The sequence below is a fragment of the Ailuropoda melanoleuca genome, chromosome 4 (assembly GCF_002007445.2).
Source record: "Ailuropoda melanoleuca isolate Jingjing chromosome 4, ASM200744v2, whole genome shotgun sequence".
NCBI lineage: Eukaryota > Metazoa > Chordata > Mammalia > Carnivora > Ursidae > Ailuropoda > Ailuropoda melanoleuca.
The window spans coordinates 43,213,696-43,240,352 of NC_048221.1; the positions used below are offsets into that span (position 1 = coordinate 43,213,696).

The following is a 26,657-nucleotide window of genomic DNA, read 5'->3' on the forward strand; positions in this document are numbered from 1 at the left end:
TGGCTGTGAGGGATACCATTAGGCCAGGCCAGTGACCTTGGCAACTCTAATATTTATGTCTGTAGAATTGAGTTGTGAAACTAAAGCACATTGCAGAGGTGTTTCCAAATATTTTAAAATGGGAATGTGGAGACTACACATAGGTCATTAAACCTGACTATCAGTGTATACAGTGGCCAATGCAGGACACACTTTCTGCAGGTATCATCCTCTCTTTGGGTCAGTAGCACCATACCACTTGCTCTCTAATACCACTTCGGCAATGTTATTTTTTATTTTTAGCCTAAACACCCTGGCAGGTTAAATTATGTGGGGAGTAGTTCTCTCTGATAAATCAGCAAGGAAGTTGAGCATAAGATTGGGTGGGAAATAACTGGCCTCTCAGCCACCAGCCTTATCTCCCAGATAAATATGAAGCTTGCAGTTACATTTGAGAATCTCTAATAGCCAGATAAGCAAAAAAGGCTTTCTGTGGACCCAGGTTAAAAGGTTTGATTATGAGATACGATTTAAGGCCAAACGAAGAGATGTAGCAAAGAGAGAATAGTAGAGGAAGGGAAACAGAATCTCTGTAATGAACTAGCACCAGAAAATCTTCTGCAGAGGAAGAATATAAACAAGAAATAATCTCCCAAACACAGGACTTAAGCCTCTACATTTTCTTTTTATTCCTAACAGTCTGCCTAGCAACAGCTGATATAGTACAAATTTCACTGAATGTCAGATTGAGAGCTCCAGAAGGTTTATTTCTGCAGAAAATTAAGGTACAAATATTTCCAGATTAGTTTCAGGGTGGCAAGATCAACTCACAGCATGAGGCCTCTGCCATCATAGAGATGCTTTGTGGCACTTTTTCTTCTCTCATAAATGAAGTGGCAAAATTGCCTCTTGAGTCAAAGGGAAGAAGTCAAAATGTTGTCTTGTTAGGTGTCCTGGGGAGTGAGTGACATGTTTCCTGGGTTAGATAGCAGGTCAGGATTCAGGAAGGGGACTCAGTGTTGTTCTGTGGAACTGGAAGGTCAGAAAACACCTGACCACACCTGTGTTGTGGCCTTAAAAAAAAAAAAAAAGTTTCCACACATTCTGTTATCACTGCAGTTGAAGGCGTATTGGGAGAACTGGAATAAAAATCATCAGCATTAACAAAGGTTAATTTTACAGTGGTTCACAGCCAGATTGTATACATGGACATGTCATAAAATGTACCAAAATAAATCCTTACCATTTATTTTTATCCCCAGTTGCTCTAGGAAATGTATTTTTTTGTCAGTTACAGAAAATATATGGCTCATTGGCTATCATTAGTTTGAAAAATAAGGGAGGATATATTCTGACCTGAAAGTAGAACCCCAAGCCTATTGCATCTTTAATAAAGAGCTAAGCATCTAAACTGCTATTTGAAGTAGTCATCAAGTAAAGACAGAAATGTTCACCTCAAGTACTCAGATTCAAAAGCAACCTTTTAAAATAAAACCTGGTGGAAACCTATGTAGTAAATGAATAATAAGCCATGCTAGCGAAGCAGTCCAAGTATAATCAAGTGTTTCCATCTTAGTGTTGGTCTCCATGCAGCAGGAGCCCTGGGATTTGGGTCCTGGGATTGGATAATGGTGAATAAGGGCTTAGTTCTGGACTTTATTATGTGGAGACACCACAGGCCAACTGCAGTTCATTGACTTCCAGATTAATCTATTTGGCTGTAGAAGGAATAATAGGGACCCCAAACAACACAATTCCATTGCTTCAGTTACACCCACCTCCATATGAATTTAGGTATGAGAGAATTGGTCACAAGGAGAGCTCCTTTGTTGTGTTCGCAAATGGTCTAATGCTTTAAGAATGAGAATGGTGCTTTCTGCATCAGTTAATACATCCCTTTCCCACGTGTGTTGAGTGTTTAACAAGTGGTTGTACCTTAACTGTTGTTTTAACTACATAGGTGAGAAAGAAATATCTTGTTGGTTCCTGCACAGTGGATTTCCGTGTTCCTGTTTCAGTGAAGAGCTAGCCTGATAGGGAGGTGAGAAAGGGACAAGCTCCTCTCTGCTAAGTATTCAGCATTGCATGTTTTGGATTTATTTGACATATTTTTTTCTTCTGAGAACACACAAAAGAATCCTTATAGATAATGTATTAAATTATAAATGCAAAAACTTTTCTTGACATAGCAGTTACCTTTTTTTTTCTTTTTTTCCCACAAACTCAGTTACACGAATCATAAACCTGGCATTATAATCCTAATGAACCAGATTAAGTCTTACTTTTAGACTTCACTTGCCAGTATTTATGATTGTCCCAATGGAAGCCATTAGCAGTCCCTTGTTTAGAATTATCCATGGATTGGGCTTTAAGTATTTTAGTAAGTAATGGTAACATAATTTTCAGTGCCATCGTTCTCCTTGGAAAAGATGGGAAGAAAGATTATCTTTAGGCAATTGTAACTAGTCTGTGGCCATTCAAGCTTATGTTTTATACAAGATTGATCCCACCAAAAACAGTTGGATAGAATATTATCAGTCATCAAAAAGCAGCAATGGATCTTAAGGATCTTTAAAATATACCTTACAAAGCATGAGAGATTCTGGACTCCAGGAAACAAGCTAAGCGTTATAGAAGGGGGGGGCACGGGGGCGGGGTGGGGGGTATAACCAGGTGATGGGCATTAAATTGTTGTGGTGAGCACTGGGTATTATATGCAACTAATGAATCGTTGAACCCTACATCAAAAACTAATGATGTACTGTAGGTTGGCTAACTGAACATAATAATAAAAAAATAAAGTATACTTTATTAGGAATTATGGTGGGATACAGAAAATATGAGAATACAGACTATTTCCTGTCCTCACAAAATTCACAGTACAATTAGGAAAAGAAAATACAGTAGGAAGAAAGTGCCAGTGTGAGAGACAAGTAACAGTTAAATTAAATGCAAATGATGTCAGGAAGCAACACTTGATTGAATAGTAGAAATAATAAATGCTCTAAGAGAATAGAGGAGGAAATGGTCATGGACTATCCTGACTTCCAAGGTGAATGGAAAGAAAATGAATTTGAGCAGGATTCTAAAGGACTTTTAGAATTTATGCATTTAGTCTGAAGCAGAGAGCCCTAACATGCACAAATATGAAAGCAGGGAAATTTTAGTTTAAGTATGATAATGATACTAGAAGTTAACTTTTAATACTTAATACGTTCCATGTAATACTGTTTAATCTTCACCACAACACATACGATAAATTTAAGACATGCCAATATAAGGACTTAGTCCCTGGTTGGTTTTAGGTGATAGAGTTGTAGGGAATGAGGAAGATAAGCATGGGGAGAAATCACTGATAACCCCAGGTCTTTAAACCTGGGTAACTGGAAGAACAGAGTATAGATTAACTGAAAGATGGGGTTTCTTTAAAGAGCTGCTTTTGGGGGGATGAAAGTTGTTGTTTATGAGGTGATTTTTAATGAATTACATGATATGATTCAAGGGGAAATATTCAGTAAGCAGTTAGACATTTGTGACCCAGAATTCCAGGGAGATGCCCAATTAGACAAAGTTATGCTTAGAGTGGGCAGCTGAAGTCACCAGAGTATATGTGAAAGCAAGGATTGTGGACTGTGCTTGGAGACATTTTACATGCAAAGGGTTAGTGAAACAAAGTGGGCTGTCACTCTTCTCATGTGGAAAGATAATTTATTAACGACAAGTTTTCTCAAAATACTGTATGAAGGCCCATGAATCCACAAGAAACAATTCCTTCTTTTCATAGATACACACAGATTGGGTCAATTTAGAGAAGGAAAAAAAGAGAAGTGACTGTGAATCCATGAGCTCCCTTTTTATTCCAGAGGTCAGTAGAGCATGTTATAAGGTTTTGTATTGATTCCTTAAGAATCCAGACAAGGTATCACTTACTAGAGATCCAGATCAATCAAGAAATTGTGTGTAGGTTTTTTGTTTTTAGTATCTAATGGAATATTTTGAGGAAATTGGGACTTCAGCTGGAAAATCCAAAATGTGTATAGATGACAGGAGAAGTAAAATATTTGAGTCTGTGTGTGTGTGTACATATATGTATGTATGAGTTTATGTGCTTGAGTGTGTGTAGGCCTGCACACACACACACACACACACACACACCATCTTTATTATTACTCCACAATGATAATGGATAAGGATGATTTGTAGTGGTCAAAAATATACAAACTTAAACTGATTACCAAACTTATGTTAGGACAAAGTGAAAGAAATTACTTACATCACCACTATTATTTTGAAATAATTACAGAAACATTTTTGAAGAAAATGGCACTAACCACTTTCTTTAATAGTAATAGCAGAAAGCATACCATGGAACATCAGTTTGTCAGGCATGTGAGGGTTTTGAATAATGCAGGAAAGGAAATAAATAACTTCCCTAATGGAGATCTACAGATACATGCTGATCATCAACTCTTTTATAAATATGTATTCCCACGCCAGTTTCTATTATAGCATTTATGCACAAGCATTGTGAGTAACCAACTTTAGCTGGATTTACTGGTTTACAACTGCTTTTTTTAGGTTTATTTTTTTCTGTAGTTATTAATAGAACCCCTCATTTATAATCTACATATTGTCTTCATTTTATTTAGGGAAACAGTAAAACATCAGAGAGGAAATAAAAATGGACTAAAATGGATACTCAGAATTTCTTGCTACCTAATTCAGTATTAAAAACAAGATACCCTTCCCTTCTGACCAAGAAGACAAAATTATCTGTCATCACTATCTGTTCATTCAAGGAGAATGATTTTCTCAATATATAAAGTGAGGGGAAAACATACATAAGGTGAACTGAATCCTAAGATAAGTGAGGCCAGAGTAAAGAGCACCAAGTCCCTTTTAAATGGATTCATGTATCTAGGCCCCAGTGAATTAAAACTCATGGTACTTTTACAAACATAACAGAATAAAAAGTAAGAGCATTCAGGTATTTTGGTAGAATCCACTTAGAATAGTGTGTTAGAAATGCTGGAGATCAGGGAGAATTCTAGAGGGCTGACACCAACAACTCACGTTTTTCTGATTTTTAAGGTAAGTTAAAGAAAAAATTCTGGAAAATACAGTTGTCAGTTTTTTTGCTAGTGATGAGACACATTCTGTCTGCCCTTGTAAGTTAGTGATCATAGGTTTGGTACATACAGTGTGCAAGATAGGGTTCTGAGCATGTTATGAGGGATGTAGATATTTAAATTACAGATTCTTTCTCACCTCAGTGAGCTCACTCCTAATCAAGGAGTTAACATGGAATTATAATACAGTTTGGATTTAATGAGTAACAGGGAAGATATAGAAGAAGTACTTTATTATTCAGTGCAGAAGAGGTAACTTTGACCTATGAGCATCTTGAAGTTAACTGTTTGGAAGGTGACAGTTGAGAGCATCTCATTTTAAATGGTGAAGGAATAGAGGAAACAGTCAGCTCAAAGCTATGTAGACAGTATAACATGCAGCAGGCTCATGCATGGAAAACCCAATTTGACTGAAGCACAGTTGAATGTCAGGGAGATTGGAAGATGTGGCTGGAAAAGTCCATTGGAATTTGACTGGAGAGGTCTTAATAAGGAAGGTGAAGTTGCTGTGGTGTAATGGAGGAGCGATGAGTAGGAGTCTGGAGACTGAAGTTCCAGTCTTGTCTCTGCTACTCACTCCTGTATTTTCTTAGGAATCTAATTTCCTCGGGATGTATGCTTTAACCTGCAAATGATTATCCCCATATGTAAACCAGCATTTCTTCTCAGACCGATTCTAGACAGAGTGCTTTTCTTCTAGGTTGGGGGTACGTGACCAAGTTACTGGTTACACCAGATGAAGCAGTTGATTTGTGTTTAGAAGCCATGTGTTATAAATCTTTTGTATCTTTATGTAGAAGAATCGCACTCATGCTGGGGGAACGCTCACGCTATGAGCGATAATCAAGAACTGAAACCTCCCATGGGAATATGGTGAATTGTATTTGTGCCAACTCACACTCATTCTGGGGCATATCCTGTTTACAATATTGTATCTCTATATGTATGATATGTTATTTTTCTTCTTTTTCACAGCCCATGTAGTTGAATTCATTTATGTGTGATCAGTTTGGCCATTCATACCAAGAAGAACAAGAACACAGAAAGCAGAGTTCTTTATTTCTAGTCAAAGGGCAGCCTTGAAACAAATATCAAAACTCCTATATGTTAAGTGTTCTTAACACAAAGAAAAAGAGGCTATCAACTTTTGCTTCTAAAAGGAGCCTAAAGGCACTTCATAGTTTCTCCCAGGGCATCACATGTCAAATGTGATAGTTTTTTGCACATTGAGAGAAAGGTACCAGAGCCAAAAACCAGTAGTGGTATCTGTCCAGTGTTTTCAGAATGTGGAAACTAGAAAGGATGAGGAGAAAAAATGTGTATGTGAAAAAGAATGTCAAATGAATTCTGCTGAATTACAGAAATAAACTTATTTCTGCAAGTAAATCTCACCAGAAATTACTGCTAGCTTAATTGTTTCTTTTAATTTTACTGTTTTCTAGTAAACAACCACCACAAATAGGTTGATTCTAGCAATTCACAAAATTGTGTTAAATATACCCTGAACCAAACCAATATTTGAATTAGTTTAATTGTATGGATTAACAACTGAGGAAACAAAAAAGCTTCTTTCTACTAGGAATTAAAGCTATATATTTAACTACCAAACTGGAATAAAAAATCATGTTATCCGATTAGTCTATGTACTGTGCATGAATTGATATTTCATTTAGATCAAATCTATATCACCAACCATGTTCTGCTCTAGGCCTGTGTGATCAAAATTAATCTTTGTAATGAAGTACTTTAGGTACTTAAAGGTATCAGTATGATTTCTTCAAACTATCAAATAAAGGTTCAGTTGTCTTCAGATTTCCAGTATATTAGTGTTTTAATAAATTATCCATAAAATATTTAAAGTTATTAGTTTCAGACTTCTTTGTGGTAAATATGTCTATATTTGTTTTTGTTTTGTTTTGTTTTGTTTTAAATTTTATTTTAATTATAGAGACAGAAAGAGCACATGCAAGTGGAGTGGGGGAGGTGCAGAGAGAGACTCCTAAGGGGGCTCCAGACACAGTACCCATAGACTTACACAGGGCTCGATCCCATGACCCTGGAACCTGAGATGATGACCTGAGCTGAAATCAAAAGTTGACTCGACCCAACTGAGCCACCCAGGTGCCTCTGAATGTGCCTGTATTTGTAAGCTTTAATTTGCTAGTTTAAGAATATGTGTTAGTTTCTAATTAGTATTTAAAGCACACAATCCAAACCTGTTTTGCTCAGTTTAGGCTTCAAATTAGAAAATTCTGCTGGTCAATTCAGTGTGTAGGAAAAATGTGATGCTCTCCAGTTTTGTGGGTCATTTCATGTTGTATTTGTAGAACAAGTTTTAGAACACATCAGCAGTGGGTCCAGCTGACAATTACATTGATGCTTAAGAACAAAAATATTACTGTAAATTAGGGATCAGCAAACATTTACTGTAAAAAAATATAGTATTTTCTCCTTTCCTGGCCCTATGATCTTTGTTACAAACTACTCAGCCTTTCCATTATATCACAATAGCAGTCATAGACATACCTTAATGAGTAGGCATGGCTGTGTTCCACAAAACACTTATTTACAAAACAGGTATTGGGCTGAATGTGGCCCTCAAATAGCCAGTCATTTCTGTAGATTGCTTACTTGTCCCAAAGTGAGTTCTGGGGATGAGATGAGATATTCATGAATGAGGAGGAATATGAGGTCAAACAATTCTTGGAAACACCACCCAGAATACCTCTTCTTTTAGACAAATCTCGTGTCATCTTATTGAAGGCCATGAGAAGTTTTGCAATAAAGTGATCTGTCTACTTTGGCCAGCTCAGTTTTCCCAAACAGATGTGACCTTGGTTGTTTTTTTTTTTTTTTTTTTTTTTTGTTATATTAACTCTTAAACATATCGGAGAATCCATGATTTAGAAGCAAGTTATCAAACTGAAAATTTCACTACCATGTAGGTCATCACATGCAAATCTTTAGTGAAATCTTTTAAAATCCCAGGCCAACTCATCAACTCTTGTCCACAAAACTAGCCAGGGTAAAGTCCTAACCATTTTAACTAGTTCTGAGTAATTTTCTGATTATTCTTTTCTTAAGTTCTAATCATATTACTTCATGCTGGCAATTTGAGCTCTTGGACTTTTTCTTCCATAGTTAAATGCATTATTGTTTATTTTTTAATGAAATTATTTATTTGAGAGAGAGAGCATGAGTGGGGAGGGGCAGAGGGAGAAGCAAACTCCCTGCTGAGCAGGGAGCCCAGTGGTGGGTTCAATCTGGATCTCCGGAATTATGACCCGAGCCAAAGGCAGATACCCAACCCAGTGAACCACCCAGACACCCCAAATGCATTATAGTTTAAATTAATTGAGCATATATTTACTGTGTGCCTATTTTCCAGACACACTGATGTAAAGACTCTGTCTTTCTTTTCTGGGAATTTATAATAGCAAAGAGAGATAAAGACAAAAGTTATAATATTATATGATAAGTTCTCTAATAAGAGAAATTTTTAATTCTGTCAAAGTACAGATGAGAAGTACTAAACCATAATTACAAAGTCAGAGAAAGCTTCCAGAGGATGTCTGTCTAAGCACAAATTTCAAGCTAGCTACAGAGAAATGGGGAAGAAGCAGAGACAAAGATAATGGGGCAAGATTGCCAGGCTTATCCAGCTAATCCACAGTATGGTTCTAATGCGGATGTATGCTGCAGAGATGGGTGGGAGTTGAATTAAGCAGGTCTTTCCTCATTCTGTAAAATTATTGAAGATAGGTGTGAAGTTGCAGAGAGTGGCTTGATCATATTTGCACTCTGGTAATACAGTGGTACTAGAATGCAGAGAATGAACTAGAGGGAGCTGGGCTGCTCAGATATGGGACTTTCCCTTAAGCTGTTTATAGCTTTCCCATAGAACCTGCCATTGGTGACCTGTTGCTCTAGATTCTTCCTTCAAGTATGTATTGTGCCTTCAAGCTTCCTATGTTATATTAAGAAACCAAGAACCAGGTGATATTTTCCCCTGAAACCATCTGCTTGCTATCGGAAACATTGTCTTCTCATTTGGGGGGATTAGAAAAATTATAAAGAGTGAATAATAAAAAGTATTTTTAGAAAACTCAAAGGAGACTTTATTACCTATTTGTAGTTAGACAAAAATTGGCACCGAGAGACCAACCTGATTGTTACACCTTAAAGAAATGATTGACTCTAAAGACAAACCTGGGCCTTTTCCTTAACAACAGCAATTAACCTAGAAGAGACTTGCCTTAGATCTGTTTTAAGACAACAGGACTAGTGGGCATATAAATATACACACGTGTAATTACACACCCTGCCTGTCCTTGTGCACCTATACTGCTTACTTGCAAATGCATGAGGTATTTCTGGAAGTTATTCTCAATTAGAATGCAGCATAATATTATGTTCACTTAATCACAAAATATGAAGTATATCTGCTTTGTCCAGTCTGGCACACTGAAGTGCTTAAAAAGATGTAAGCGTTTATTTTAATCCTTTTTTTTTTTTTTTAGAACCAATTAATTTGGGGATGCCTGGGTGGCTCAGTCAGTTAAGTGTCTGGCTTCAGCTCAGGTCATGATCCCAGGGTCCTGGGATCAAGTCCTGCTTGAGCTCCTTGTTCAGTGGGGAGCCTGCTTCTCCTTTTGCCTGCTTCTCCCTCTGCCTGCTTTTCCCTCTGCTCACTTCTCCCCCTGCTTGTGCTTTCTCTCTCTCTCTCTGACAAATAAATTAAGAAAAAATTATTTTTTGTGGACAACTGGGATCTGGGATATTATATGTATACAAGTGTATGTAGTATATATGAATTATATAGTAGTTATATATTTTATTCTGGCTATTTAACATTGCTTAAAAATGCAACTTCTGATGTCCAAGCTGAAGGCTGTGGAGTTTTTTATTAGGGGATACTGCAATTATGATAGAAGATCAGGTGTTAAGAGCAATGGGACAAAGCCATTGTTTAAGGTTTGGGGATTTGAATCAAAGAATGGTTTCCATAGAGTCCATGTTAATATCAATAAGAAAGAAGTGATACGTTTAACCTCCATTTTTTTTTCTTGGCTTCTATTACCATGCCCATCAAGGCTACCAGACACATTCCTCACTTGTATGAATTCAAGAGAAAACAGGATGCAGGATCTCTTAGAAGGAATGCATGCCATAGCTTAGAAGTGATGCAAGTCTACCATGATAATCTGATCCCTTACCATTGCCACCAGCCCCCCTTGAGGATTTACTCTGTTGAGCTCAGAACACTGTTGAGGTACATAAAAATATTTATTTCTGGTTGGTAAACCTTTGTCTTCCTTGCACTCAGCTAGATATTTGGATGTCTGTTCCATTATATTTTTGCAAGCTATTATTTTCCATCCATCAGGGATACTGTTTCCCGAGGAGTTTTTTGGTTTCCCTCTAATCTCCATAAGGCAACTTGATATACAAACTGAGCCTGAAATGTGATGCTCAGGAAAGTCAGATAAAAGCTTATGCATATTTACTGTTACATAAACATAAGCACTGAGAGGACATGTTTCATCACGTTTTTTTTTTTTTTTCCTACTTGAAAATATTGTCCTGAAACTCACAGTTGAGATGTAGTAAGTGAGGGGTTGAGAAGCAATAAAATAAAAACTTGAACTGTGTGGGCATGGACTTTAATAAAAGCCATGGGATTGAGTTTTCCTGAAGTAACGACAACTATTTAGATCTGTCTTTGGTCCTTTGCCTCATCTCTGAAACAGCTCAGTCTCAGAATTTAAGTTGTCACTAATCAGAATTCTTCTCAAAAATCTTTGTGTAGGTAACAGCTACCCCTCAGTTTCCACAGGTAACTGGAATTACATTTTCTTGTACTAAATGCATGCCTAGACTGCTAATTTAAGGAGGGAGTTTTATATCATGGAAAAATGTATATAGTACTATAGCTATTCCCATTTTCATATTTTTCTCCTCTCTTAACATAAATCTTACATTTTATTGCAAAGATCTCACAGTGATAGTAAATGGGAAATATAGGAAAAATCTGCATGGTGTTTTTTTAACATATAAGAAATGCAGAATTGTGGCATTATTTATCTATTTATTTATCTATCATTAAGAAACACATGGTAAGTCTTGTTCTTTCCATACCTTAGTTTGACTATTCAGCAGTCTAATATCAATTAAATTGCCACAAAGTAACAACATTGACAATATAGCTTGCAGCCTGGGCATACAGGCATAATTTTTTTCACACAGTTTTTCTCCAACCATTGTCTTTTATGAGCAAACTTTTATGATCTTCGAAGTTGGTCCAGAGATGATGTAGCAAACCATAAATATAACATCTATGATATATGCACATTTCTTTCTAGGAGGATAGATCCACTGTTGTAAAGACAAAAAAGATTTTTTTTCTAAAGTCTGATTCTCTAGCTAAGAAATGATTGATAGAGTGTTAGCTTTATTTTGAAATAATTATAAACTTATGGAAAAGTTACCAAAAAGTGGTACAGAATTCTTGTTTGCCCTTCCCTCTGGTTCTCCTAATTACATCTTACATACCATAATATAGTAACCAAAACCAGGAAATTGACATGGGTACAAAACAGTTAAGTAAACAACAGGCGTTATTTGATGTTCACCAGTTTTTCAAATAATGTCCTGTTTCTATTACAGGATCTGAGCCAGAATCCCACGTGGTTTATAGTATTCACTTCTCTTTAGCATCCTTCAGTTACATGACAGTTCCTTACTCTTTGCTTGTCTTTTGTGATTTTGACACTTTTGAAGACTACTGCTCAGTTATATTACCGAATCTTACTCAGTTGTCTCGTGTTTTCTCATGATTACAGTGAGGTTAGGCATTGTTGGCAAAGAAACCACAGAAGAATACTGTGGACCTTTTAGTATATCACTTTCAGAGGCTGCATGAGTCCAGTATGACTTATCACTGGTGATGTTAGCCTTGATTGTTGGTTAAGAGTAAGTCAACTGAGTTTCTCCACTGTAAAATTAATATATCCCCCCCAGCATTAACTTTAGACACAGACGTATGTATTTCTTCTTAATGTATTAAATGTTTTATAGTCATCATACCCTTTTATGCCCCAGTTTCCCTTCCTAAAAATCATCATGCAGGAATCTAAATTTCATCCCAACCAGTATACTAAGAATTAATGCACCATCCTTTGGAGATTCTCAGATAAAAGCCACTTTATAGCTGAAAATGATCACTCTATTGCATTTTAAATAAGAACATAAATAGAATGGCTAAAAGTAAATTGGCAGCATGTGCTCATTTCACACCCAGAACTACAGGACATCTGTTATATATGTGACAGGCCAGACCTGAAATCTGGTTTTCCCAGAACCAAATAGTGTTTGCCCAGTTTGACCTAAGTCAGCCTAATTAAACAAAGAACACATGGATCACTTACTACCTATTTTGGCTATGAAACTAACTGGATGGATAACCATCCCTTTGATAAGGACAATAAAATTTCTTTTTAAAACAGTCACATTCACAATTTCTGCTGCTGATACCAGAGGGGGGAAAAAATCCCCTAGCATGCTAATGAATCTGCATCCATATGCTATAATTGAGTCATTAATGTGCATCTGATGCTTAGGTATCCCCACCGATGCAGAGAGAGACAACCTTTGCAAAGAGGTTTACCAACTTTACACTTTATTTTCCCTTTTGAATGTCAGTGCTATCTGCCCTGACATAATATGCTGAGAGGAAATTGGCCACTTATAGGTCCAGAGAAAGCAGGAGAAGGAACACCAAAGAAACAAGTCTCTCACATTCCTCTCCAAGCTTCAATTTCTGCTTTGACAAATGGCAATTATTATATACCTACCTCCTCAAGTTATTGTGAGGATTAGATCATCTATATAAAATCTTGGATAGTAACTGACATATAGTAAGTACTCAAGGGAAAAAATAGCCTGTCATTTTATCACTCTACCATTTCTCATGCCTGAGGCACAGGTTTCAGTGCAAAAGACAAGAGAATACAGGTGATTGCTTGCTTAAATCGTTCTCTTTAATATGCAGGGACTTCTGGTAAACTATTCTATACCAAATAAGAATTCAGAAGAGTTTGTCAAATGATATGGTAGCATCCTATAATCTTCATGCAGTCCCAGAATAAAGGACAATGACACTGAGGTGTGCTTCACAGAAAATTAATCTGTTCTTCAAGAAAATGAGTCCATGGGAAAATAAACAGGAAAATGCACTAGAATACAAGCTCTATGATGATGAGATTTTCTCAACTTTATTATGATATCCAGTGCCTAGTACTGTGCCAGACATACTGCAGGTGTTGAACAAATATCTTTTTAGATAAGTGTTCTAATACAGTTTTTTTTTTCTAATGTAGTATTTATTTCTATAAAGGATAGTGCCTGCACTATCTGGAATGCACAATTTACCATTGCATGAGATGGAAAATTATGAATGTAGATACTATATCATTGGTACACCAAAGAGGAAGGTAGTTTCATGCCCCCAGACTCATTATAGAGAGATTTCTAAAAGTTTATTTTTTTTATTTTTTTAAGAGTTTTTTTATTTATTTGACAGAGATAGAGACAGCCAGCGAGAGAGGGAACACAAGCAGGGGGAGTGGGAGAGGAAGAAGCAGGCTTCCAGCGGAGGAGCCTGATGTGGGGCTCGATCCCAGAACGCCAGGATCACGCCCTGAGCCAAAGGCAGATGCTTAACGAATGAGCCACCCAGGTGCCCCTATTATAGAGAGATTTCTAACTTTCCCCTAGGTAAGACAAAGCCCTTATTAGGATTGTTATAATGGTGATAACAAGCTCATATATTTCTCTGTGAACTTTTTTTTTTTTTAAGATTTTATTTATTTATTTAAGAGGGAGCGAGAGTCCATGAGTGGAGATAGGGGCCAAGGGAGAGGGAGAAGCAGGCTCCTCACTGAACAGGGAACCCAGCTCTGGCCTGGATCCCAAGACCCAGAAGTCATGACCTGAGTGGAAGGCAGATGCTTAACTGAGCCACCTACACCCCTCTATGAACTTCTAAAGTAGGTAGCAATGTCTCCATTATATAGAAGAAAAATTGAAGAGTCAGAAATAACTTCTACAAAACAAATCAAATATTGGGTATAAAAAACTGAGATCTGAACTCAGGCCTGTTTCCAAAAACCATATATATTCTCGACTTACACTAGTATACTTTCTTGTTTGTCTACTGTTCTAACCCCTTAAAGTACTGTGTTACTTACTTCACCATAGAATAAAACTTCGTGAGGGTAAATTGTATCTGTCTTATTCATTGCTGTATCAGATGGTATGTCAGTTACTAGAAGTATAATTAATAATTTGTGAATAAAGGAGAATAAAATATTTTAGTCCCTTTATTTTTATAGCCTATCATTATTTGTACATTTATGTTTGCAATCTTATTTCTGCTTCTGATTAAGTAGATACAGACTCACTTTTAAGCTGCCGGATATCTGATTTGGCTGTCCAAGCAATAGGCAAGCTGTGCATAATGATGAATATACTAGTAAGCTTTACTTTCCCACTAAGTGCATCCAAGTAAAAGCTCTGAAAGTCATACGGTTCTTGCCACTTTAAATCTGACACCTAATGTATTAGGTATTAGAGTGTTTTGTGCTTACCTTTAGCTCTTCTTTAGTTTAGGTGATTAAAAAATGCCTGTTGCTGTCTGTATGTGCAGCATGCTTCATTAACAGTGATTTATTTGGGAGTTCAGCAGAACTGGCACTCTGCAGCACACCAGTGGGCAGAAGGAAAACAAACGTGAGATGGTTGCTAAGAAACCCATCCTGCTGGGATGGTAGGAGCCTTTAAAAAGTTTGCAAAGTTGACTTCCCAATACCCAGAAAGCAAGACTGAGACTGGAGTCTCTGGAAAGATTGATTTCCCCCAAACTGCTTTCATACACTCTCCTCTAATGCTCCCGAAGGAATCCAGTGTAATCATGGGTTTTCCCCATCGGTACAGTGTGCTCTCCTGCATCCATTGTCTCCTGAAGCCAGATGTTTCACTGCTTGCAAATCTTCTTTTCCCAACAAGTTTACCTACTCAAAAGCCATGCTCACCTTTTTCTAGCAGAATCCGCTTATGAATATTTTCTCATATATTCCTTTCATCAACCCTGTATCATCCCAGTCACTTTACCAAAGAGAAAATGAGGCTAATGGAGGTTAAAAGACTTGCCTAAGGTCAACAGCTAAATGGTAGAACTGGGATTTGAACCTGGCTTTCATAATTCTAAAGCCAGTGTTTTCAACCACCGTAGGGAAGGCAAAGAAATCTTTAACTTGCAAGCTACATTGATTTTGTTGTGTCTACTTGAAATGGTATGTTGAAAAGATTCTGGGACTGCCCTTGGGCTAAGCAAGAAAGAGTGCCATACTCAATTAGCTTTGCTTTCCATAGGAATGGGAAGGAGGAGTGGAGGTGCCATGTATTTTCCTGTCTTCAGCTATGATCAACTTTTGTTCTTGTTTTTATTGTAATGAGAGTATACTAATATGGGAATGACATTCTAAAGGAAGGATGAAGTATCTGAGAAGCAGTCTAAATAAGAGGAAAACACCACTGTATGTTTTTTACATGCTACAATTGTCTGTTCTTCTAATAAGCCTGCATTGTAACTATTTGGGAGAATTTCAACATGGTGCTTAAATACCTATGCTCTGAAGTGAAACTTTCTGTGTTCATTTCAAGTGTGATGTTAACGTTGTACACCTTGATGGTAGTGGTGGTTGTGTGACTGCATATGTTTTTGAAATCTCATCAAACTTTACACTGAAAATAATGTACATGAGTGTATACAAAATATACTTCAATAAACTTGGGGAGGGGTGGTATTTAGAGTTCATGCCCTGTCCTTATTACTTACCAGCTCTAACAAAAGACAATTTATTTAACCCTTAAAATGAAAATAATATTGTCCACCTTAAAGGGTTCCGTTTTTGAAAAAAAGATTTTATTTATTCATTCATTCATTCATTCATTCATTTGTGAGAGCACAAATGCGCATGCCATGCACACAGGTGGGGGAGGGGTGCAGAGGAAGAGGGTGAGAGAGAATCTTCAGCAGGCTCCATGCCCAGTGCAGAGCCCAATGTGGGGCTCGATCTCAGAACCCTGGGATTGTGACCTGAGCTGAAATCAAGATTTGGCCATATCAACTGACTGAGCCAACCAGGTGCCCCTTAAAGGGTGTTTTTTAAAGATTATATGAGTTAATATTTATAAAAGACTACTATATAGTAAGTACTCTATAAGTGATATATATTGTTTATCATTTCCTCAGTATTTTGTATTATATTCTACCATTATATTGCTTCCAACATTAATAGTTTAATCACTATGCTTTTTTTTTTTGAGAGAGAGAGAGAATATATGTGTGAGCATATAGGCCCACAAGGGTTGGCGGGAGGGACAGAGGGAGAGGGAGAGAGAGAGAATTTTTTTTTTTTTAAGATTTTATTTATTTGGGAGACAGAGAGCAAGAGTAGAAGGAAGATGCAGAGGGAGAAGCAGGTTCCCCACTGAGCAAGGAGCCCAACATGGGACTCGATCCCAGGACACTGGGATCATGATCTGAGCTGAAGGCAGCTGCCCAACCGACTGAGCCTCCCAGGCGCCCTGAGAGAGAGAAAATCTTAAACAGGATCCACACTCAGCATGGAGCCCAAGGTGGGGCTTGATCTTATGACCCTGAGATCATGATCTTAGCTGAAATCAAGAGTCCAGTGCTTAATAGACTAAGCCATTCAGGCGCCCCTAATCGCATACACTTTTAAGTTGCTTATTAACTACACATGTTGTACTGGAAACTCACAAACATATAAACTATATATGTATGGATAATTACATAATGTACATAATGTACATAACATATATAATTACAGTTTTGAATACATGGCTTTCATGATAGAAGATATTCACCATTTCCATTTGTTTTTTAACCAAACTGTAAAAGTGTTCAGTATCTGCATGTTGTAAATTAAAATTGATGGACTATAAGATGTGTTTAAACATATTGGAAGTGTTAGATATGGTAGAATGCTAAGGATGAATTTGTGATAGGTACCCTGAAACCTAAGCAAATAAAGAGGAAATTATTAACTTAAAAAAAATACCAACTAATATAAAAAGGAAATAAAAGGAGTATACTCTGGGACTTAGTTGAAAAATTATTAACCAAATTAAGTGATATAACTAAATTCAGACAACAGTGGAACCAGCTATGTATGCATATGTCTGTGCACATGTGTCTGTCATTGGGACTGATTATATAAGAGAGCTGAGTTATCATCATCCCCTATAAAATAAACTAATAATACATTAAACCCTCAAATCAAGAAATACTAGTTTAAACATTTATATTTAATCAAAATTAAGATACATACCAGAAAAATAACTTGTTTTTCCTGGGAAGTAGTTCCCTCCAGGGAGTAGGAATAAATATTTAAGCTATGCTTATGTATCACTTTAATAAAAGTAAAGATTAAATAAAGCTGAACAGTAGCACAATAAGTGATTATTTAGTGGAGGCTATGAACAGTGAATATACATTTGTGGCTCAGGATTAGATTTTCAGTAATAACATCATACATACAATTTAATTTTTGTTTGTTTTTCATGTAATGGTAACTTAATTTTTTTACAGTGTTTTGTTAGTTTCAGGTTTACAATATTGTTATTCAGCACTTCCATATATCTCCTGGTGCTCATCACAAGTGCCCTCCTTAATCCCATCATCTATTTAACCCAAACCCCCATCTCTCTCTCTCCTCCTGTAACCATCAGTTTGTTCTTTATAATTAAGAGTCTGTTTCTTGATTGTCTCTCTCTCTTTTTTTCCCTTTGCCCATTGGTTTTATTTCTTAAATTCCACATATGGGTGAAATCATATGGTATTAGTCTTTCTCTGACTGACTTGTTTTGGTTAGCATTACACTGTCTTGCTCTATCCACATTGTTGCAAATGGCAAGATTTCATCTTTATGGCTAAATAATATTCCATAGTATATATATATACCACATCTTCTTCTTCTTCTTCTTTTTAATTTTATTCATTTGACAGAGAGAAAGACAGTGAGAGAGGGAACACAAGCAGGGTGAATGAGAGAGGGAGAAGCAGGCTTTCCATCGAGTAGGGATCCTGATGCAGGGCTCGATGGGGGGCTCAATTCCAGGACCCTGGGATCATGACCTGAGCCAAAGGCAGACGCCTGACAACTGAGCCACCCAGGCACCCCCATATCTTCTTTATCTGTTTATCTGTTCTGGACTTTATGTTATATTACAAAGCTTTAGTAGTCAATATAGTATCATCCTGGCACAAAAATAGACACATAGATTGATAGAACAGAATAGAAAACCCAGAAATAAGCCCAGAAATAAACTATTGTTGGACACTTGTGCTGCTTCCATATCTTGGCTTGTAAAAAAAAATGCTGTTGTAAACATAGGGCTGCATGTATCTCTTTGAATTAGTATTTTCATATTCTTTGCTGGATTATAGTGTTCTAGTTTTAACTTTTGAGGAACCTCCATACTGTTTTCTACGGTTGCTATACCGGTTTACATTCCCAACAATGATACACAGTTGTTCCTTTCTCTCCACATTCTTGCCAATATTTGTTTCTTGTGTTGTTGATTTTAGCCGTTCTGACAGGTGTGAGGTGATAACTTATTGTAGTTTTAATGTGCACTTCCCTGATGGTAAGTGATGTTCAACATCTTCTCTTGTGTCTGTTGACCATCTGGTTGTCTTCTTTGGAGAAATGTCTGTTCAGGTCTTCTGCCCATTGTTTTTTGGGTGTTTGGGTTTTTTTGGGGGGTGTGTTTATTTGTATAAGTTGATTTGTATATTTCACATACTAACCCTTTATCAGATAAGTCTTTTGGAAATACCTTCTCCCATTCTGTAGGTTGCCTTTTAGTTTTGTTGATTGTTTGCTTCTTCACTGTGCAGCATCTTTTTATTTTGATATAGTCCCAATAGTTTATTTTTACTTTAGTTTATTTTTGCTTTTGTTTCCCTTGCCTCAGGAGACATATCTAGAAAAAAATTTGCTATGGTCGATGTCAAAGAGGTTACTGATTGTGCTCTTTTCTAAAATTGTATGGCTTCAGGTTTCACATTTAGGTCTTTAATCCATTTTGATTTTGTTTTTGTGTATGGCATAAGAAAGTGGTCCAGTTTCATTCTTTTGCATGTACAGTTTTCCCAACTCCATTTGTTGAAGAGACTGTCCTTATCCCATTGGATATTCTTTCCTGCTTTGTTGAAGATTAATTAATCGTATACTTGTGGGTTTATTTCTGGGTTTTCTATTCTGTTATCTTTATCATTGTGTCTATTTTTGTGCCAGTTCCATACTGTATTGATTATCACAGCTTTGTAATATAACTTGAAGTCCAGAATTGTGATGCCTCCAGCTTTGTTTTCTTTTTCAAGATTGCTTTGACTATTTGGGTCTTTTGTGGTTCCATACAAATTTTAGAATTGTTTGTTCTAGCTCTGTGAAAAATGCTGTTGGTATTTTGATAAGGATTGAGTTAAACATGTAGACTGCTTTAAATCGTATAGACGTTTTAATAGTATTTGTTCTTTAAATCCATGAGCATGGAATATCTTTCCATTTCTCTGTGATGTCTTCACTTTCTTTCATTGGTATTTTATAGTTTTTAGAGTGCAGGTCTTTTACCTATTGGGTTAGGTTTATTCCTAAGTATCCTAATATTTTTGAGCAGCATACATAGCATTTAAAAGCAACACATCTCATACAACTTTGCTGGATGGGAACATGGTGTAATCTGAGAAATAGTGAGATGCTTCAAATAGCTTTGATGATGACAAAGCCATGGTGACTACCATTCATTTGACTAATTATCTTCCAGATAGTTCTCTGATATGATGATGCAAGTCAGGCCTTCATGTTTCCTTAGAAGCAATCTAGTTCACCCTCCTCTTTTACTGGTGGAGAAACTTGGCCAGCAATTAAATAACAACACTGAGCCAGTAACCCAGTTATGCTGAATCTCAATCCAGGGATCTTTTGAAATACCGCAGTGTAATTATTGGGATTACTTCAGTTTTTTGAAAATTGTCTCCCCGGTAGTGAAATGTAAAGGTCCATCATCAAAGCAGATTAAGGTTTTATAAGGAGAAAGTATACTATGAAAGTGATAGTGAATATATATTCTAAGAAACTTTAATATTTTTTTTTTTTGCAAATTTGTGTATAGAAGTTTCTTGGCTCTTAGAATATATAAAAAATATCCTTCAGTGACTGAAGTGATGAGATACTGGCTTGCTTGGTTTTTATTCCTATGGGTATCTGCCTAATATAATTATTGTATTTCTGGTTAGAATTGCCACAAGTGGTAGACACTGTTTTGTCCAGAACAGCCTTTAAAGATGGGGAAAATTTTCCACTTTAATTCAACCTCTGTAATTCTTACACTGTCTTCCCTAATGAGGTCTTATGATGGGAATAGAATCCAAATCAGCTATTGGCTAGGCAAGTACAGTCCAAATAAGGGATTCCATCTTATACATGTCTACCTCTTCATGAATAGGTGGCATTTTCCAAATGTATTATCCAGGCTTTTTATAACTTTTCTTCTTTTTTTTTTTTAAGATTTTATTTATTTATTTGACAGAGCACAAGCAGGGGGAGTGGGAGAGGGAAAAGCAAGCTCCCTGCTGAGCAGGGAGCCCCATAAGATACAGAGTTTGATGAGGGGCTTGATCCCAGGACCCTGGCTGGCATCATGAAGGCAAAATGTTTAACCAGCTGAGCCACCCAGGCACCCCTCTTTTCTTCTTTACACTGTTCTCTCTCTTCTTTGAGAATCTTGGGACAAACAATCCAGTGAAAGAAACCAAGCAACACACATTTTCTCACCATTCCTAGAGAAGAGAAGACTTGTTCCAGTCTCCACAGAAGCAGGGAAGATGTCAGGGAAATAGAAATAGAAATGTGTCTCTTCTAGTACATAGAGTAAAAAGCTGGTACAGGGAGAAAATCTAGTAAGCTAATTTGATTGACTGATATGATAAGAATTTTCACTCTTCAAGAAAAACCTGTTGGCCAGTTACCATAACCTTCGGAAGTATACATCATACATACTCTTCATTTGATATATAAACTAGCTTGTATAGTCTGTAATCTTTCTACATGCTGAGTTGTTGTGCCCTTGTAGCCAGAGACCTTAATCTTGACTTTTTTCATTCTGCATATTACCATTTGAATAATGGGCACTCAGTAAATATCTGACTGATTGAAATTTAAGATTTGACTGTATGCCATTTTCCCTTGAAATGATTGGCAGATTGCTTTCTAAGGAACCCAAATTTCTCTCTTGCTTTCAGTTTTGTTCACTGCTTCCCCACCATTGTGATTGACTGCACACCTCATTAGCTAATTATAGAGTTAAAAAATGCTCAACTATACAACTGGGAAATGTGGATGATCCTTTTTAAAATTTCTGCCTTAAGAATGGCTGCACTCTAAATAATAATTAGTAAAAAAACAAATGTTCATGTTGCTCTTACACTTGGAAGGAAAGGGATTTATTCACATTTGTACCGTCACAAGATTTGCGAATTAACACATAGGTAGCTTTCTGACTAGATCTCAGCTCAGAAACTTTGTATTGTAAATATGATGCAGATCCTGCATGCTTTCTTCCTTTTTTTTTTTTTTTAATATTTTACTTATTTATTTGACAGAGAGGCAGCAAGAGAGGGAATACAAGAGGGGGAGTGAGAGAGGGAGAAGCAGGCTTCCTGCTGAGCAGGGAGCCTAATGCAGGGCTAGATCCCAGAACACTGAGATCATGACCTGAGCCGAAGGCAGCCACGTAACGACTGAGCCATCCATGCGCCCCTCTGCATGCTTTCTTGCTGGCAACTGGCTTCATTTCTGCAGAAGGATGACGTGAAAAGAGGAGTTAGAAAAGAATCACCATCAGAACTTTATGTCATGCTTTAAAAGACACATAAGTTTATTTACATTTCTGACACTGTGGTAGAGAAGAGCATAGGACTTCAAATATGAAGACATAGATTTGAGTACTGGCTCTATTGATTTCTAGACATTTGACCTTGGACAACTTCCACAGCCTCTCACAGTCTAATTGCCAAGGCTATAATTTTATAGAGGATAGTGATGCCTGACATTCAGGGTCCTTATGAAAGCTAAATAAGGAAGGAATGTCAAAGCACATGGTATGTCCAAAAAAGATGTTAGTTACATTTGTTCTTTCATTTACATCCCACCTATTGACTGCCTTTGTGCCATGCACTGCCCATGTGCCTCTTAAATATCAGTGAATAAAGCAATCATCACCTACCTTCATAAGGTTTAAATTCCATTTGGGAAGAGGATTTTAATCTCCATCTAAACAGTAATAATGACTAATGTTCACTTTCAAAACGTATGTCAATTGACCTTTACAGCATACTTGTGAGGAAGATAGGGCTCATGCCATGATTCCCAATCTATAGATAAATACGTTTACAAAGATTAAATGGTTTTCCCAAGTCCAATGACTTTGGCAAAACCAGGAAGAAAGAACTCACTGTGCTTGATTCCAAATCCAGTGTTTTTCCACTTTGCCTTGCTGCCATGAGGACTTGAAAATTTTGCTATATATTGGAAGTATACTTCGTTATTAGAAATATAGTTAATTTGTTGACCAGAGGAAAAAAGCAAAGAAGGAAAACAGATATCCTATACTTCTGGGTATTGCATTTAAAGTAGATCCCCATACACGTAAATCAACTTTTTTTTTTTTTTTAGGTCTTTTCCCTGTTTAAAGTCATTTCCCTCGTCATCTTAGCCTTCAGATTCAAGTCCAAATTCTTTAATATGCATTCAAGGCAGTTTGGATATCAGGCCCCTGACTTAGGCTGTCCTGTGCTATTTTTAACAAGGATGGCAACTAAGAATCAAGGACCTGTCCTCAGTACCTTCCATAAATTCTCACTAATTCTTACACTAAGCCTGGAAGACAGCTATCATTGCCATTATTTTACAAATGAGCCATGTAGCTAGGGAATGGGAGGTCCAGGGTTAGAGCACAAGTCTGACTCTTCAGACTTTGCTGCTTTCATTATCTTGTGTTGCCGTAACGAACACACCAAGTTCTCAGCTTCATGTCTGCGTTGTCCTTATCCCCTTGGCTTATAATTTCCTTCCTCCCTCTTACTTATCCTTTAAACTCAGATCAACTGTTTAGGGCCCTTGGAGAGCTTTCTTGAAGCCCCTGCCCCCACCACCCCACCCCTAATTCAGTTAGATGATATTCTTTTGCATCCTTAACACCTTGTGCTTAATAGATTTTTTTTACGTGCCTTCAACTGAATTATAATGACTGCTTTAGTCCCCTTGCTTGTCAAGCCAACAGTGGCTCCTTGAGGACAGGGCCCTTAACCCTATTACCTCTGTACAACCAGCACCTTGTACTGTTCCTATTGCACAATAAGCAAATCTACTTATTTGTTAAGCTGAATTAGAGCTACTTGGATACCACCAGCATCTTAATTTAGCAGAGTGCTAAATCAAATAATGATATGATCAGATCCTGCATGTAGGTTCTTGGAAACCAGGACTCTTAAGGAAGAACTGAATCCTGCTTTTCCTTTTTCTTTCTTTTTCTTTCTTTCTTTCTTTTTCTTTCTTTCTTTCTTTTCTTTCTTTCTTTCTTTCTTTCTTTCTTTCTTTCTTTCTTTTTTAAGATTTTACTTATTTATTTGTCAGAGGAAGAGAGAGAGCACAGCAGGGGAGAAGCAGGCAGAGGGAGAGGGAGGCTCCCCATTGAGCAAGGAGCCCAATGCAGGACTGGATCCCAGGCCCCAGGCATCCCATGAATCCTCCTTTTTCTTAAGTACTTGATAGGGAGATCTTTGGTATTACTGTTAATATTATAATATAAAAATTATTCAAAGGGTTGGAGGCTAGAGGAGTTTTGCTCTGTTTAGCATTGTGTAAAAATATCCTGAGAGTTCTCAGTTAATCTTCTTCTGGCTCAGCCAGAGAAAGCAACCAAGTCCTTTTTCATTGTGTGGCCTCCTCTCTAGGATTTACGAATCTAATTCTTGGGCAAGGTCTCAAAGTTAGTGCTGAGTACACTATCTTTTGCTATAGCCACCTTAGGATAAACCAGGGAGAGCTCTGAGCTGCAGGAGAGATCTATTACCACCATAACTCTTGGCTCATCCTGCAGCTTTCTTTCTGGCTTTAGTAGAAAAATTCGTATCCTGCACCACAGTCCCACATGAGATTCATGAATCTTCAGCTCCATACAGAAAACCTGTTCTCTGACTACAACTGCCCACTAGACAAATTACTGTCAATGACCCCATTATTTCTGATTAGTAAAGGTGAACCTTACCTTACCTGAATGTAAATAAATGCCAATAGGGTTCTTGAATTCCTTTATCCTTAAAAATCTACAGCTCTCAACATACACTGTAAATAGCATCATATCATGAATTAAATCTTTATCATGAAATTGGATATATTTCCTAAGCTAATTTTAATTGCTTCAAGAAACTGCTTAACATTGTAGATCAATCCCCAGGTCTGAGATGACATTTCCCTCATAAAATTAATTATTAATACCCTGATCATTTGCTTAAGACATTAATAGTTTTCATTGATCAGCACATCCTGTTTATCTAAAATGGCCTAATCACCATGCATGTCAGAAGAGTATCCGAACATATCCAATTAGAGATGCTGCTGCTTTCAGCCACATCAGCAGATCAGAAGTTAAGAGTCCCTTTTGTCTTTACAACATATTAGTCTAGCTTTATCAGAAACTGAGCTATTTAAGGGCACAAAAGAAAGACAAGTTCTCTAATGATGGTTCTTCACTTTCTATTAGCTTCCTGGTAAACATAAAGGCTTCTCAGTGACCATGCAGTATAAATTAATGCTAAGAGCCCTTGATTAATGAGCTTATGTTGTTCCATGTTTTCATGTGAGCCAGTGTTCCATCACAGTGTTTTCCTTATAAGTGGGAGTGAGATGAGAAGCCCCAGGTTAATATCAGGATAAAAATATTGGAGGTACGGTAATAACGATATAGCATTTGTATGGCACTGTGTAGTTTTCAACAAGGTTTCATTTACTTGACAAGAAGGTATCGTTGAAATAATCTTAAGAAGGAGGGAGGGGGGCGCCTGAGTGGCACAGCGGTTAAGCGTCTGCCTTCGGCTCAGGGCGTGATCCCGGCGTTCTGGGATCGAGCCCCACATCAGGCTCTTCTGCTATGAGCCTGCTTCTTCCTCTCCCACTCCCCCTGCTTGTGTTCCCTCTCTCGCTGGCTGTCTCTATCTCTGTCAAATAAATAAAAAATCTTTTAAAAAAAAAAGAAGGAGGGAGGATTAGAGGCATAGAACCATGCAACTAGTTATAACAAGAATTGTAAAGAGAATTTGAGTCTCCTAGTTTCCTAGCTTTCTCCTTTGACTAAGTGATAAATAGGTCGCATCCTGCTTATCTTTTAAACCCCAATGGGAGCTCATCTCCTTTATGATGTCTCCCAGGCCAGAAAATCTCTTCCTTCACAATAGCATATTGTACTGCAGTTTTATAAAATGTGGGTAACTGCCCCCACTGGAGTAGGAGATCCTTGAGGCTAGACCTGGTTGTCTGCATTTTGGCAGGTCCAGGCCTCACCTAGTGTCTCGAAAGCGAAAGGTGTCCCGTGTATGCATAAATACATGGCTTGCAGACAGTATGAAAGGAGAAGGCATGGGTAGGTGAGAGCAAATGCAGTCAGAATTCCGTTTTACTAAGGTCATGTTGCAGACCTTTGGCACCTGATGACAATTTGACATTGTTTGGTTCACACATTGTTTAAGAAAATGTTTTGAATTGATTTCCAATATTTAAAACTTGGGAGATTTTCAAAATACAAAATATTTACAAATTTTCTTTGAAAAGTTATAGGTGGTCTTGCAACCCTGGGTCGGTGCCCCATATGTTAGCCATCAGCTTGAGCTAAGGAACACCCACCCCCTTCAGACAGGACATTGACTGTGTTCTCCAGAGTGACCTGTTTATCCACCTGCTTCACTCATTCACTTATTTGCTTTGTAGCCTTTGGAATACAGAGCCTTTCCTTACCACAAAGTTCTCCTGTTTTAAGATTTCTGGATAATGAAAGAATTTCTGTTTTTAATCATGTCCTGTATTTGTCCAAAACAACTTAGTAGTCAGTTACTAGTAGATAGGAGGATTTCTCTCAGCAGGCACTGGAGCTACACATTTTATTGAATTCTAGAGATGAAACATAGAGTAAGGAAAACAATTTAAATTGATAGAGTAGTTATAATTTTCCCACATGTAACTCCATTCTAAACCTTGGGATTTTTTCCTTATGGCCCAGCAATGTTAACCCTATCTTGCTTAGTGGTAGCTTTTCCATGTTGACGTTTTTAGTGTGTTATTAATTGGAAAATAAATAAGAGCGGGGACTGGAGACTAAGGGGTTAGTCCATCCCCCTGCCTTTGG

At 37.3% G+C, this 26,657-nt stretch overlaps 1 protein-coding gene across 6 annotated transcripts in view; it reads left to right on the forward strand.

The window, feature by feature from the left end:
- Positions 1-26,657, forward strand: part of CNTN4 (contactin 4) — a 901,169-nt gene that overhangs the window by 426,160 nt on the left and 448,352 nt on the right. The window lies entirely within an intron of this gene.